Source organism: Prinia subflava, chromosome 5 (assembly GCF_021018805.1).
Source record: "Prinia subflava isolate CZ2003 ecotype Zambia chromosome 5, Cam_Psub_1.2, whole genome shotgun sequence".
In the NCBI taxonomy this organism is placed as follows: Eukaryota; Metazoa; Chordata; class Aves; order Passeriformes; family Cisticolidae; genus Prinia; species Prinia subflava.
This window is the reverse complement of record NC_086251.1, coordinates 49,219,284-49,232,508: the sequence shown is the minus strand read 5'-3', so window position 1 is coordinate 49,232,508 and position 13,225 is coordinate 49,219,284. Positions and strand designations below refer to the sequence as shown.

The 13,225-nt window shown below is 41.0% G+C and overlaps 1 protein-coding gene across 2 annotated transcripts in view; it reads right to left on the bottom strand.

Annotated features, from left to right (window-relative positions):
- Positions 1 to 13,225, bottom strand: part of TUNAR (TCL1 upstream neural differentiation-associated RNA) — a 168,841-nt gene that overhangs the window by 143,161 nt on the left and 12,455 nt on the right. For both annotated transcript variants that reach the window (XR_010080586.1, XM_063399301.1), the window contains exon 2: positions 1,151 to 1,240. The gene's annotated coding sequence lies outside the window, so the exon portion shown is untranslated. The remainder of the gene's footprint in view (positions 1 to 1,150; positions 1,241 to 13,225) is intronic.

Genomic DNA, 13,225 nt, shown 5'->3' with positions numbered 1-13,225 from the left:
TCCACAGGAGAGTACTTTTTGTATTCAAAATTAAAGTGCAGTTTTGTTCCACCTGTGGTGAGGTACATTCATCCTGTGGCTCAGTGTTGCTGGTATTAGATACTTGGGAGTGCAGGAACTTCATCCAGAGTAGGATCCAGAAAGCAAAATACTATTATTCTGTGCTTCCAAGTGGGGTTTTATGTTCATTTAATGTTAGCACAAAGATGCAGCAAAGTATGGAAGGGCAAGTGATTAGGACTGAGGGTAATAGTAATAAAGTACTCCTAAAAAAACAGGCAACTCCAGTTTACTCCCTGCTAAAAGTAAGTATTTTTAAACCAGAGACTTAAAAGCATACTAAAACCTTTCCCAGGCTAATTCCATTAACTCTATGGGTTGGAACATGGTTTGTCATAAAACACCACCTGGCCTGATGTAAACCCCACAGGAACCTTTTGGATTGGAGCGTAAGGGACAAGCAAAATGTATTCATTCTTGGTATTTAAAAAAATGCAGGAATTCGAGCCACACATATGCTCAATATAGATTTTGTGAGATAGTTCCATAGATCAAGGAAAGACTACAGCAAATCTGAAACATTCACAAGACAGAAACCCATTAGGATGCACCTGAGCCTTCCTTTCCAACCAGAAAAAAATCCAAAAATTCCAACCCAACAAGCTTTTCTGAAAAATTGAGATATTCACAGGTATTTGCAAACTATTAGCACAAGATCCTGCAAAGTACAAAAGCCACTCTGGGAGACCCACTGCTTACATAAAAACACACAGAAAGAGGAGAGTTCTAACAGAAATGAGATGTACAGAGGCATGTTAAAAGACTGGTAATTTTTAGCAGCCGATTTGGAGCTCTGCTTTAAATCCTCCCAAAAAATGAAGCTTTGTGTACTCTAAAGTTAGGAGGAAGCAAAAGACTAGATATACCAGATCCTCACCTCATTCATCTCACATTTTTTTCAAGTTTAAGTGTGTTTGGATCCAGCTTGTTTCTAGACAACTTCAGGAAAAACCTTATTTCTACACAGTACTTTCCACAAAAAACTCTCTAAAAAAAAGCAAAAAAAAATTCTTTTTGTATTATTTCACAAAAACTCCTCTTTTTAAGTCAGAAAATTAGAAATATACAAAACTATATATTTATAACTGACCTTTTCTGTTTTGAACTCTATCCATGAAAGTTTGCTTAGCTGCATGAACAAATCTTCATGGATGACTCCCTTCTAGCTGTGATCTTGGCACTAGAAACAAGGAGTGACACAACAAAATGCTTCAATTTGGAGACATTATGCCAGCATCTTAAAGTCTAAGCCAGACCAGTTCACAAACTGTAAGTGCAAAATAAACTTTAGAAAAAAGTAAATCAAAGCATCAATCACTAGACAATATCTTTTAATGAAACAGTTTTGCACAAATACTGTATTGTATTTTGTATATCCTCAGTTAAACCCCAGGAGTATCACCCATCTGTAAAAGCTCATCTGACATCTTCTGTCCTTAACATTTCCCCTTTATGCCAGCCCCACATCACACCAGCAGCAAGGCGGGCTGTGCCTGAATCTTAGGGACTAGATTTTGCTCCAGACCAGAACTATCAAATTCTGCCCCACTAACTGCATTTAGATGCATCCCCTCAGGTTTCCCCTGGCACAGAGCAGAGTCAAACAGCCCAGGCAGCCCAGCACAGCGGCCTTGAGCCTGCAGAAGGGCAGCACTTCACACAGAAGAACCTTCATCCTGGCTCCTCCTTGGCAGCAGCCTCCTGCTCTCATGTGCTGGCCCTTGTCACTGCCAGGATGCCATGAAGGGCTGCTCCTTCCAGCCTAGGGTGGGCTAGATTTGCCTCTACTGAGTGTGTTCCTGCAGCCAGCAGCTACAGGGGAGCAGAACATGGACAGGTGGACAAGGGCAGAGGGGAGAGCAACACAAAGAAGGTGTCCCATGATCAAACCACAAATTGGTTTCAAGAATTTTTTTAAACTCTTAAAACTCTTACTAAATAACAGCTAAACAGCAACTCTCACACACTTTTGGTTTTGGTGGTTTGGTTTTGGGGGTTTGTTTGTTTGGTTTTTTTGGGGGAGGGCATTTGTTGGGTTTTGTCCCATATTATTTGATTTTGTGTTTTACTTAGGCTGTGCCCCAAGAAATGCTGGCTGTTCAGCTGGACCTTCCTTGTGTGTTGGGGGTAAAGGACACAGTGACAGACACGGTGTTGGGACACCACATGTCCCTGTCCTGTATATTTTTATAAGTGAACAGGCTCAGAAAGATTCCATTTTTTTTCTTGAGGGGACCAGCGTTTCTGCAAAAATTTCTTACTGGAACTTCTTACACAGACCAGAGAGAAATCCCATCTGGATGCTGCACGCAAGAGCTCACATCAAAAGAGAGGCATGGAGGGGCTTATGGAGGTGATCAGAGGAGCATTTTCTCATGACAGAAGGCTGGAAATCTTGTCTTGCACAGTAAAACACAGACTGAAAGTGCAGACAATTGCAGTCTGTAAGGCATCCTAGAATTAACTACCATGACAGGAAAAGAACTATTTAATTTTATAAAGATACTTAGATAAAGATATTGTATAAAAACTTGCCACACTCACATCCATCCTGTAAACCAGAAGAAGAATTCCAGCTATTAGAAGGATGAAGCTGGGGAACTCTCTTCTTAAAAGTCATATTTTACAGAAAGGAAAATGAGCCCCCAAATATTAAGGCTTCAAATTCATACATAAGGTTTGTGTCAGAGAAGGGAATCAGATACTGTAAACTTACATGCCAGGCCAGATTCCTTAAAACAAAATCAATATTCTTATCAGTGAGGGTCAAATGTATTGAAAAGATGGTTTGCTGGGCCAGATTTTGCAATCCAATGTAGGTGAAGTGAGAAAACTAATGTGAAAAAACAAATTAGATTTTTCTAATACTACTAAACAGTTAATAAATAATACATTGTTAATGGTAAATCAGTACCATTAATCTTCAGAGTGATTAAAAAAATATTTTCCTCTGAGGAAAATATTTACATTTCTGACACAGAGCATTACCTTAGGATGCTACAGAATTACTGAAGATGGTTTTGGACAATCTTTTCCTTCTTTTGCATGGCAAGGAAAACAATTTATTAATAACTCAGTGTATATGTTCTTCTGGGTTGTTTTTTCCTTTTAAATATAATTTTTGGAATTATTGATACAGTCATGTCCTCAGGGAATAACATCCATGATTGTAAAGTTCAGTTATAAACAAAAAGGCTTAGACATTTCTCTTTCTTTTGAACTCCTTTTGATTTGGGATTATCACCTGAGTGTAATCTAATTTTTTTTCCTCACATACTGCTTGTCAGTTCGTAGACCTGCATTTTTCTTTCTCAGTGCCAGAAGAGATCAATGAGGATTTCTATTCCAGGATTCCCAAGGGCTTTTCTCTTATCAGTTTCATTGCCAGGCCTATTTTATATCAAGCCCTATACACTACTTGCTTAATCAGATTTCTCTAAACCCTAATTCCAATACCAAAATCCCACATTTATCCTTTTCCAGTTAATCCTCAGATGCTTACTTTATGCAAACAGAGGGATGTATTTGCAATTCAAATTGCAAAAGTGGAGTAAAAGTGGTGTTTGTTTGGTTTCTCAGGTCCCCGTTGCCTCACCCCACCCTGGGAAGAAGAACTGTGCTCCTGCTATAAACCCATTGACAGCATCTCCAGCAGGGGAGTGGTGACACAGGGTCACACACTCTCCTCACTGTTCCCTCGTGCTCACAAGGCTGTGCTCCGCCTGTCTTGGGAACCTGGATTCCCAAACAGTATTAAAAATGCAGTCCCAGCCTTCTTTTCCCCTTGGCCTTACATGAGGCAGAATCTCTCACATTTTGGGTAGCCCTACTTTGTAAAATGTCACCATTCTTAGTTTCTGATGCACGCTCGAGTTACAAAGTCACCTTTGGTAAGAGCAAGAGACTCAGTGCTCTCATCTTGAACTCCTACAACTGGAACCAGAGAGTGCACTCAATTTACCCAGTCAGCAGCATGCTGAACAATACTTGAAAGAGTAGCAGGAGGACATGCAGGGATCTTTTACAGGAAAGGTTGGGACAACCACACTATTTACATTCCTGCTTCTCTGCAGGCATTTCTGTTCTCTGGAAATTTCTTTCAGCAACATTTCCTTCCTTCCTTCCGCAGAAGCTTGGTCTGAATTAGGCCATCTTACCACTTTCTCTCTATTGTTTCAAACAACAAAACCCTTCATTTTCCTTTCTTCCAGTAAAATTGAAAGACCAGCTTCTCACATGCAGCCAGTGGGACTGAAATTCCCCAAAACAACGCAGTCTTAAAGAAACACATGCAGGGATGCAGATGTGAGGGTTATTCCTTTCTTAAGAGTTGATGTGTTCTCCTGTCTCCCTGGCAAGAGATGTCACAAATTCTCTCTCCCTCTATTTGTCTATCAAATTGCTGCCATTAACACCCAAATGTCTTGCCACATCCCCTGTGAGCTCCAACGAGTTAATAACCACAAAGGCTTTGCACAGAAAAGCAGCTGAGAAGAAATCTGTCAGTAAAATTTAAGAGCTTATGAATTGGTGTGAGCCATGGAAACATTCCTGCATGACTCTCACAACACCTCCCTGCGCCACTGTAAACACACAGTTTATGTATTTCTGCCTAAATATCTTCAGAGAGCTGGGGCAGAAAGGTTTCAGTATATCTTGCAGTAAGTTCTTCAGTGATTTGGGGCATTTTCTGATACAAAAATGCTAAACTTGGACTTTCCAAATCAACCTGTGGCACTGTCAGGCGTCTTTGTGTGCTGTATTGCTTGGTCCCAGCACGTGACAGAAGCTACTGGGAACTGCTCAGGGCATCCCATGCACAAGCTGGAGCATCTTCCAGAGAAACAGACTGCCCTGGGAGGTACAGGACTTGTGCATGCATGGACAGGAGGGACAGCAGGAGCTTCTTGCCAAGGCAAAAAGGTGAGGGAGAGCCCCACATCCTGTGCAGGCCCCTGGGTCCCCCGAGCTGTGAAGGCACCAGGGTGTTGTTCTCACCGGTGCACTGTGCAGGTGTGGAGGGAAATTTCACACCTCTGCCTGTGAAATCCCGTGTGATGCTGGTGCAGTGTCACAGAGCAGCTCCCCTGCTCTGCTTGAACTGAGAATTAAATGCTGTGCTGGCAGCTGCCACCGGGCACGCTGAGCTGTCACTCTTCAAAGGGCTTGGTTGTGTAAGCAGACCAAGGGAATCACTAAACCACAGACAATGTAAACAATTTTAAATGAGACACTAAATGAAAGGAAAAAAGTTGTCAAAATGTCAAGGTTAATGTTTTCATAAAACTAACCTGGGAATGGCTAGACAGTGTAAGTGTAAACCTTAATTAAAAGTTTTAAAGTGTGAATACAAAACTAGCTTCAGTCTAGGCAGTCAATAAATCTAACCTCCTTAATGAAATACTGGTCCTTTTGGTGTTTTTCATCCTTGCAATTATGTGTAACATTAATACTCAGATCCCTATCAAAACCAGAGGAGCCATGCCATGCAGAGCAGCACCACGGCATTCTGCTTGGCTCCAGCTCCAAGTCCCCCTGCACCCCTGGCTGGGCCAGTGGTTCTGTCTGCAGCTCTGGGATGGGCAGCACCTCTGAACACACACAGCAAGCTGGGGAGTGACACATCCTGTCCCCAGCCCTTTGCTGGACCACAATCTTCTGAGGATGTCAGAGCCAGTTTTCTCTGTCTGCAGAGAGCCTGGGATCTTGAGGCAGCCTGGAGCAAAAGCATTGCTATATCTTGCAGCCTGGAGGAAAACCTATGTCTTGCAGCCTGGCACTGATATTTGGACAGCCAGAGATGGAAGAAATGGAGTCTGCAATGCCTCTGAGAAAGCCTGACCCCAACATGTCTTCAGCAGATTTTAAGAGATCATTCTGAAGAGCTCTGGAATCTTGTTTTGTTGCATTTTGTTGTTAGTGGGCATCACCATCCAGAGTTACAGTTCTCTATAAATTATAATTCAATATTCTTGAAATAAAATTACATTTTAATTGATTTTAAGAAACAAAAGAGAAATGGTAAAACTTTGCATAATCTTAAATTGTTTCGTTATTACTGGCTTAGTGCATACCATATTTTATATACTGTGACTCCAGGTGAATTTTATAAGGAATGTATGTGCTATCTGAAGACACATAGAGCAGTTGTTATTTTTTCTTTCCTTTCAATTGTTGTTCATACTTATGTGCACAGAGTTTAAATTATCAAGATTTTAGTGGAAGCACTACACTGTGCTTGGACGCTCAAACCTCTCTTAGTCCATTTTTCTTCATCTTTCTATCCTTCATCAAGTCTACCACTCCTTTCCTTAAGCAAAGATTCATATTTTGTGACCAACGGGTGCTCTTTTTTTAAAATACACCTTATCAAGACACAGTTTACAGCCTGTGGTTGCCAGTACAATGCAGGTTTCCCCAGGGCAGGATCTGGCCTTGCACTGTGATAAAAACCAACAAAGGTGGGGAAAAGGTGCAGGAACAATCAGCATGTTGATAGCAAAGATTGAAATAACCAGTGCTGCCATCTGCTCCACCTTATAGTCTTAAACTTGGACTGAAATTTGCCTTAATTTGTCTGACTCTACCCTAGCATGAACTCCCTTGTTGGATGCCTAGTAAATCCATCAATATGAATACCAGAATGCTAAACAAGTATTATGGCTTTGTACCAAAATAAGGATATTGGAATCTTACATCAAAGCAATTTTGTTAGGGGGCCATAATATTAATTCAGCATTCTGTTATTCACAGTGCTGAAACAAGGCTGTTTCACATGGTCCAATTAACAGGGAGCAAACACAACCAGTACTTTAGCTGCCCATGAGCAAATATGGTTCTGGATATTTAGTGAGAGTAAGTATAATAAGGAAGATGGCAGTTTTCTTCAGGAAGGACACCAATCAAACAGATTAGAACAGAAGCTTCTATCTTTTCTATACAGAAAAGACAATCTGAACTTTAATTTCATTTTCATAAGACAAAACAAGAAAGTTATTGTAGCGTATAAAGCCATGAGCATATTGAAATATTCCAACAGAAGAAAGCATAAGCTCAGAGTCAGATACTCCAAATGAATGTCAAAATGTTTTGACTTATGTACAGATTGCAAATTGCCAAAACTACCCCAATTAAAACAATGTAGGAACTTACTTTCTTCCCAAAGAGATTTCAATGCAAGCATTTTTTGTTTGTTTTCTCCAGTACATAAAATAATGGATTTAATGCAAGTAAATCCTTTCTGCCTTTGCTCAGTTACTAGTGAGGAATCTCAAACATGAAACAATGTGTGACAGAACAGTAGAGAAAAATAATAATCTAACTCTACAGGAGATATGTCCTGGCATAGTAAATCAGCACTGAATGCTCCCAGGGCTGCTGCCTGCATTCATCATTTTCTTCTATTTTGCAGTGTTTTGTTAAATTGAAACCTTCATTACTTTGTAATGAAAACCTTTCCTCAATAAGCTTTTTATTTTATTTTATTTTATTTTATTTTATTTTATTTTATTTTATTTTATTTTAGTGTTATAGGGTTGTTTTGTTGTTGTTGGGGTTTTGGTTGGGTTTTTGGTTGTTTGTTTGTTTTGGGGGGAGGGGTTGTTTGGTTTTTTTGTTTCGGTGGTTTTTTTTAAATAAAGATACTTATATGTTTTTTCTATCTCTGAAGGCAAATCTTTACCATATAATCTGCCTGGATCCGCAGAGTTGAAAATTTTACCTCTGCCATGCAGACAAATTTGAGAAGATAGAGGTCTAGAAATTCAGAGGTGTCTATGAAGGTGACCTACTCCAATCCAAGCACACTGGGAGAGGCAAGAGCAGTCTCAGAATAACAGAAGTATCAGCAGTTCCTAGAAATTTTGGTCAGAAGGAAACGAGACAGAGAGCTGCACCCCAGTGAGGGGCAAGCAGCCAAATGTAAGTGAATGTCCAGTTTTGGTCAGGAGACAACCTGGAGGGATACAGTCACTGTTCAGCTGCCTTTGGCATGTCGGCAGAACTCATCCTAGAGAAGAGATCCAAGCACTGATAAGGAAGATCACTACCCCCAGCCTCGGAAGCACAGGGGATCCCCAGAGCCTGCCAGTGCTACTGCAGTGGATGTTCTATCCCTCTGTGCAGCAGGACAGATCCCAGGGCCCTGTCCCCAAGGCTGTCAGTTTAACAATGGGCTGGAGCCACTAAAGCCACGGCAGCTTCCTCAGAAACTGCTGCTGCAGTAAGCACAAAGCAGTCCTTTGGACCCAACTCAGCTCCCTTGCCACGAGTGTGAGCAGCAGAGCAATAAAAGGTCACTGACAAGGGCAGACTGGGTGCTCTTGACTCCCCATCACTGACATCCCCTGCCCCACAGCACCTGGACACAGAGGTGTCATCAGCTCAGCCTTTGGGCATCACACATACCCAAGGCCATCTCCAGAGCCTCCCTGGGCTGAGGGCAGCAGCCAGTGTCCCCCCTGAGGCAGGGCAAGGCAGCAGGGGAGGGAAGGCGCTGGGGAGCTCCTCTGAGGCAGGGAACGCTCACCAGAGATGCCCCAGCCCATCTCTGCCTCCTGGCACAGCCGAGACAGGCAGGGCTGTTCACCACTTTCAGCTTCTTGTGCTGAGACCCAGCCCGGGATACAGGGTCACTTGTTGGACAGAGTTTTGCAATTGGTTTCACTAAGAATCGCTTGGCTTGGGAGAATTTATACTTGGGTATTAGAGAGACATAAACAGCCATAAAAATTCGAGCTCTGCTTGTACAAATGATCCACTGATGTGTGTTAAATGCACTCTATTGCTGCACTGAAGTCAATTTGCAATTGATCATATTGCATTGCTAGTGTCAGCAGATATGAAAACATGTCATTTACCGATGCTTAATGAACCTCTATGCTGACAAGACATAAATAACAATAAGCAGCTCTCCAGTTAAGGAGGTTAACCAGCAAAGTACTCAGTGAAAACATTAAAGAGGTAATCATCTGGCAATTGCTGTATACTTGGAGCAGCTGCCCTCAAGGATGACTAAACCTATGCAAAGGACCATTACAAGAAAAAAGGAGGAAAAAAAAAAGAGGCAATTAACTCCATGTTAGAAGCTGAAAAATTCTATTTGAATGAAATTTTAAAAAAAAGTAATTGCCTTTCTGTATTGCATTTGTAGTCTTTTCCACAAGTAGTTGACATAATCTGCTTAGGGGCTCTTTGACCAAGCTCTTTGACCACCTTTTTCCTTTGGAAAGGAAAAGACAAAATAGCAAGTTGCTCGAGTGTTATTCCTCTTAATTCTTCCTGGTAATGCTCCTCCTTTCTTCTCTCTTTTTTGACCTTTGTGCTTCTTCCAAGGGTATTTAAATTATTTTTTTGTCTTGGGTTTGGTTTTTTTTTAACTGGGACAAAGTTTTCAGTTTTTTATAAAGTCAAAGGAACATAATAAAAAAGAACATTACCAGTGCTTAGAAGCATTTTACGAAAGTAAAACACAACAGATTAAACTTTGCTTTATAGTTAATGGAGCAATTTAACAGTAGCTATATTCACCACTGGACTGAACAGAAACTTCAAGTGCAATTCAGATTTTAAGTAGATGTAAATGGTGTTTACATTTCATCTACGAAGCCCAGGGCAGTGAGGTTTTTTGAGCAACCAAAGGAGTCCAAAAGAGTTTAACCTCTCATGGCTCAGATATACCCACTAGTCACAGGGCAGGTACACAAAATACCAAACAAACAAATAAAAAGCAGTCATATATTGCTATTAAATGCAGCCCTGAAGGCCAACAGGATCCCCCATGCCTGGAGGCCTGGGGTTGGATGACCTTTAAGGACCCTTCCAACCCTACCTATTCTATGATCCTTAACAGAAGCAGGTCAGCTGGCTTTGGCAGAGCATCATTCTGGACCAGCACATCACAATCTGCTTGAGAAAACCACCTTACAACAGTGCTCACCTCACAAACAATTACCCCAGCCAAAAGGAACACTCTAGTGAAGATGAAGGAAGAAAGAGAATCTTCCCTTCCTGCAGAGGAAACACAGAGGTGTTCAGAGATAGCAGATATAGTAAGGAAGATGATGCCTTTTGCATGTTCAGTAACAGCTGACTATTCTAGTGACAAAAATTCCCTGATATTTCAATGCTAATGTAGTACTAGCTGTGCAAAAGCACCACATGTATGAGCCAGAAAGGGGGGCTGTACATCATGAGAAAAGCAATTAGCAGGAAATGCCTGTATTCTTGTGTGGCTTTTGCCATAAGTGCTATCAGGTACCACATAAATCCTTCTCATTTCAGGCATAGTCTCCAGAAAAAAAAAAGTCATGGCACAGTCCCAATCCTCCTCTCTCCTGTGTACATCCTGTCCTGTGTCAATGCAAATACCTTGCCCCTTGACCACAAGAATCACCCACTCTCAAACCACTTTTTCATCAGTAAACATAAAAGTAAACGTCAGACCAATGGAGGTCAGTTAATTAACCCCATTTTGCAACTTCCGGAAGGGGGGAATGGGAGATGTCCCTTCTGACATTTAGACACCAGTATTCCCAAGTGTCCACAAAAAGCTGCACTGATTTGCCTCTACTTGCATCTTTTAACATGCAGAGGCCATTTTTTCATACACAATTAAGGTGAAAAGTTTCAAACACTGAGTAAAACCTCAAACCATTAGCATGGCTATTTTTAAACTTTCTCCTTTCTTTTAAGCATTCTGATGACTTCTTGATGGCCAAGTTCCAAATACCAAGTGCCAAACATAAGACGTTAGGAACAAGAGATATGGGTTTCCAACATCCCTATTACTGTATATTTCAACTGTTGGTGATGAAATTTAGGAAGGGTAATTGCAGAAACACTTCTCAAAGGGTGTCAAAATGTGCTGAAGAAGGCAGTATTCAATAAAGCAAGACGTCACAGAAGCCTTGATTTCCATTGCCAACAGTTAAATGGAACCCAGCTGCTGTTTGGCCAACTATAACTTGAACCAAACATGAATGAAAACGAAATTGCAATCAATAACACAATCTTAATACTAAATTAAATATGGAGTTCACAACAAGCACAGTTATACACAAATAACTCAGGAGCATTCACACAGCAATATTTTAAAAATACATTTGCTTTCAAATGGGATTATGGATGGCCGAGCAGTTTCTTCATAATTCACACCTGAACTTAGAGGCTTTCCCCAGTACTGTAAGCTTTAATCAAATTAAAAATTTGCTCCCAGGTATGATTATATCTCAACCTTGTAGAGATATCTTATTATTCTTGCTGCTTGCAGAGGGAAAAAAAAAAAAAGCTTTACGTAACTCTGTGTTTGATTTTTCAGAAATTAAATAAAAGAGGAGGTTTCGTTTGCACTGAAGGATGAGATTTCCCTCTGGATTTGCTGCCCTCTAGATATCTTTCAGTATAAAACTGCTGTGTTTTTTAAATGGATTTTTCAATAATCTGCTTTATCTGAGGATGTAATGGGGAGGGTGTAAAAGCACAAATGCAGGGGAGAGGCAGTGTTTGAAGAGTTTGTCAGGATGCTGTTTACAAAGATAAGGTGCCTTCAGATGATCCCAGCTGTCCAAAGGAAGAGGGCAGTCATATGTGTCTGTGGGGAAGGTGAGTCAGTGCTGAAGTGCTGAGTGGTGGCTGTTATGGGACAATGTGCTCCATTTGCTCTGCAGAAGGAGCAGCCAGATTATCACACACCATTCCCACCTACTGCTCTGCCAATGAGTGCTCGTGCTGATGTGAGAAAACCCACATGGAGGTGGATTTCTTCCCCCAGACTCCCTCCCTGTGTGTCTCTTGGATAATACAGCACTGCGAAGCTTTCCTCGGTGATGCCAAGCTCTGGGTTGGGGGTGCCACTTCACACATTCCAGATCTGCTTGATTTGCTCTGCAGCAGAGAATAAAAATATTTCAGAGGCTTTAGCAGAAGCCTTTTTTGCTATTCTGTTTCCAGGCCTGCAGTGTTTCTCATCCCTCTGTTAGGGATCACAGCAGAGGGATATGCACAAGCAGAAAGGCACATTGGGCAGCAGGAGCCTAAGAAAAAATGTCATGCAAAACAGGAGCAGTACTGTTGATTCATTATCAGACAATACTAGTAAGATGAGGATTAGGTAAGCAGGGGAGCCTATTAGTAAAAGATAACCATAAACAAATTCTTCAGTTTGTTCATGGTAATCAGGAAAAAGATGTTGTTCTGATTACCTAGAGCAAAAAGACTTCTAAACGTCTCTCCAAAAGAGATGAGACAAATAAATTGCCTCAAGTATATCCCTGTGTTTTAACCAGGGTGTTTGCTTTGGGAAAGGATTATTTTGGGAAAAACAGAAACACTTTATCATTAGATGAAGAAAAGAACCACTTAATTATTTGATGGAGAAAATAAGGCCTGACTTTTGGAACCTCAAATCCTTGTGTAGGTATCCTACATGGATTTCAAGCAATTTGGCTATTACACAGATATTTGTATAGGTTTCCATCAGGCAAAATCCTGTAAAAATAAAAAAGTACTTACTTTTCTCAGCCTAGACATAAATATTCTTATTGGTCCCAAAGAAAAAAACGGTGCAAAAAGCGCTGTCTGCATTTCAGTATCTGCAAGATCAGACCCTGTGATCTGACACCTTGACAAAATTATAAGCTGGCATGTAGAAAGCACCATTCATCAAGGGAAACTAAGGGAAAAAACAGTTATTAACTCTCAAGGTCAGTGTAGGGTGATCAATATTATTAATTGCATGTGGATAAATTGAGACAGCAGTTCAACACTTCAGCAATTATCTGAGATTCAATACAAGTATTAAAGAATAACAGTATTCAATGATGGGTGGTTAAGGAAAGAAGCTGCCCATTCTGCTCACCTTCAGCAGGTGAAGCAGCTGGATACCTTCAGCCCTGTGCTCAGACCAAGTGTGTATGGGAGTCACACAGGTGACATTTTGTCTGTCTTGTCTTTCTTTACACTGGAAACAGAATTCTCCAACTAGCATAAAATGCCCTGGCTCGGTGATATTTCCAATTTTATCATAAGGTGAAAATTCCCAAGTCCACTCAGACAGCCTGTTACTGAGAGATTGCAGCATGACTTTATCTGTGTTGGAACAGGAATCAGCAAACACGTATCAGAACACGATTTCGGGGAAGAACGAGTGCAGTAAGCAGACATGCTT